The sequence below is a fragment of the Contarinia nasturtii genome, unplaced genomic scaffold (genome assembly GCF_009176525.2).
Source record: "Contarinia nasturtii isolate CC-2019 unplaced genomic scaffold, AAFC_CNas_1.1 Cnas_scaffold_274, whole genome shotgun sequence".
NCBI lineage: Eukaryota > Metazoa > Arthropoda > Insecta > Diptera > Cecidomyiidae > Contarinia > Contarinia nasturtii.
Genome location: NW_022197629.1, coordinates 324 through 3,578, shown reverse-complemented (window position 1 = coordinate 3,578; position 3,255 = coordinate 324). Strand labels below are relative to the sequence as shown.

The 3,255-nt window shown below is 32.2% G+C and overlaps 1 long non-coding RNA gene across 1 annotated transcript; it reads left to right on the top strand.

Annotated features, from left to right (window-relative positions):
* Positions 1 to 569: 569 nt before the first annotated feature.
* On the top strand, positions 570 to 1,992 carry LOC116337334. Its single transcript, XR_004200803.1, has 3 exons — positions 570 to 709; positions 962 to 1,107; positions 1,351 to 1,992. It is a non-coding gene; the product is annotated as an uncharacterized LOC116337334 (long non-coding RNA).
* Positions 1,993 to 3,255: the final 1,263 nt, after the last annotated feature.

Here is a 3,255-nt window from a genome sequence, read left to right as displayed (position 1 = left end):
GTTACAATTGTAATAGCATTACAGTAATGCTTCGTTACAATTGTAATGTGTTACTGCAAAATGTAAATCTGTACTCCAGATGGCGCTGGATTCCACTATTCAATGTAGGAATGCTACCACCACTGATTTAACGGAATATTCACCAATAGTTCAGCACTACCGTTTTACGGTTGACGTATTGGATATTTGGCATATCCAAGACACCAAACGTGAAAGCACTCCATTTGACACTGCTGAGCCCATTTCTTCGTTGTGCTCACACATGCAACCGACGGTTTTAAGAAGACCGATGCACTTCACTAGACCGAAACCCGGACAAATTTATTCGTCATTAAACCACTGACGATTCCTGAGGGAATCACGGAGAAAAAATAATGGACCAAATTTGACCGAGAATCGAACTCGTGTCCTCACACTCACAAAACTGGCACGCTAACCACTAGTCTATGGCAGGTTTACTGAAGCACTTATTTTCAACACGAAAAGTTTCTTCAAAGTCAAATATTTTAATATTAAGCATTGATGATGACGGAATTTTTTTTAGAAGGGTGATGGATAGGGTGTAGCAGAAATATGAAAAAATTGAAAAACAAATACGGCGAGGGTAATAACCTTGGCTATGGGATCCTCTGATCACGAATCGGTCATTTTTTTGCAAAAAAAAATATAAACTGAGAAGTCACGGATCAACGGCGAAATATCAAAAATGGTAAAAATTTGGATTTTTTTAAATTTTTTTGAATTTTTTTGTAAGGCATAAAAATACACTATACTTTCAGTATTGTTTATTTTTATGCTTAAATCATCAGAACAGAACCCAAATAACACATTGCAAAAGAAAAAAATCCATGCAAAGTTAAAAAATGGTACCTTCACCAAGAAGTGACAATTCATCGAATTCATCCGAAAAATCTCAAAAATTCCAATTTTCAAATGATTCATTTCTGAACGTAAATTGTAGGTTCTGTGATCCGGAATGATCAACAATTGTCTGAAAATGATGTGTGCAATATTTAAGCTTTCTAACACAGCAGTAATTCATATCAGAAATTCATTTTCGGTACCAAGTGGTGACCTCATCGAAATATACGTATATATACAAAAAAGGTATGTATTTACGAATTTTAAACATCCATATTGCCGTGAAATATCCGATATGCCTGTATAATTCTTACAATTCGGTAGCACAATAATTTTGAAGACATTTTGTGGAGTTAAAAAAGTCTTTATAATGAATTTTCCAATTTTTTTGTGGAAAATTCAATTTTTTTGCATTTTAATCACAATTTTCAATTCTTTTCAATCAAAACGTCTGTATACGTACTGTTTATAAGGAATATACACTTTCAGGATGATAATGGGATTTAAGTGACACAATCATAACCAGTAAGGCGAATGCTGCAAGAGCTTTCAAGTTTTAGAGGTACAGGATCCCCTAGGGGCATTTTAGTATATGCAAATGCCATTTTATACGGAATGTATGAACATTTTCCTATTCATACATGAAATATACGAAGTAAAGTATATATCTATCCGCATCAAAATCTATGAAAATTCGTACATTTCATTCGCAACCATTCGCGAATGCCGCATACGTCTTGCGAGATGCGACAAACTGTCGTGTGACATTTGTACATACACATTGCTGTGTTCAGTTTGTCGTGGCAGTTTCAAACACAGTGTCATTGTTCTCAACTGAATTTGAAAAACTGTTGAAAAAAAAAATACAAGATTATTTGTTGAATATTATTTTAGAAGCCGTATGCGATTCGAAAAGTGAGATTTTAGAAATAAATTCAGATAATATAAATATAAAAGAAATTGAAAGTTACGTCAATGAAAATAAAAACCTTTCACAAGGCACCGTTTACAGTGATTATATTACGAGTGGCAAAGATTTATTTACCATTTTAGAAAAATTTCACTCAATATTACCAAAAAAATATCAATTCGGCTTGAATCTCTGTCACCTAATCTGTCACTTTGACTTTTTGAATGTAAAAATATGACTTTTCATATGCGCCATCAGCAAAATGTGTATGAAACATTCTACACCGTCCGCAAATTTGTATGAAACATCCGACACCATTCGCAAAATTTGTATGAAACATTCGCGACCATTCGTTTCCATTTGCAAAATATATGACAAATTCTTTCGCATATGGAACATTCGTATAAGTCGGAATCTCCTAGAGGATCCCATTCCGTTCATTGATATGACAATGTGATCCACTCGGATAGTAAACTATACTGCACTTTGACTAAAGATCAGATGTTATTGATGCTGCAATGTCACAAATTGAGTAAAATACATGAAAAGTTCAGATGCGGAAGAGTTTTGGCCTTTTTATTCTAGAAAGTGGCGAAAATATTATAATTTTTGTCATTTTTCTGTATTTTTTCTTTATTGTCTCCATTTGGTACCAAAAATGAATTTATGACATGGAATACTCACAGAAAAAGTGGAGGCGGTTTTTCCGCAAATTATTGTAGCAACAGCAGAGCTGCAATAAAAATGTGTTTCTTGTAGCTTATTTTGACAGCTACGTACAAGTGTGTGTGTTTTGACATTTTACATTATTTGTAGCATCTGTATAAACTAAAAAACCAATGTGATGTTAATAAAACATTTTAATATTTATTTTTTAAATAATTTTAGAAATGTCATTTTGACAATTTAAATTCGTGATTTCAGAGATGAAAAAAGTGTGAAGAATTATTTTCCACCGAAATTTTCAACCAAATTCGACACAATTGCTCTGGCAGGATTTTTTAACTTGTAAATATACGAAAAAAATTTGATATTCATTACTTTTTTAAATTAATAGTGATGTCGCTTTGACATTTTTAAATCTTAATTTCAGAGATGAATGTATATAATCTTAGGATTTAAAGAATTTGATTCCAGAATCCGAGTTTAGTTTTCAGACATCAACGTCAATGATGTTCCTAAACATCAAATGTAGATGGTGTGTTAAAATCGCTATCGCAGACTTATCTACACTTGCACTGACTAATACACATTTAAATACACTTCAAACTAATACATACTAACTGCAATACAAGTAAAATATATTACTTATATTATACGTAAATTTTGAAATACGCTGTACATCTAATTTGATGTTCATAAACATCAAGTTGTATGTGACTAATAAAGTAATTCTGATTTGTATAGTCCTCAACAGTTCTATGTGCACTTTTGACGTTTAAATAAAATGTTGAAAAAATGAGAGAAGTTTTGCCAACCACATA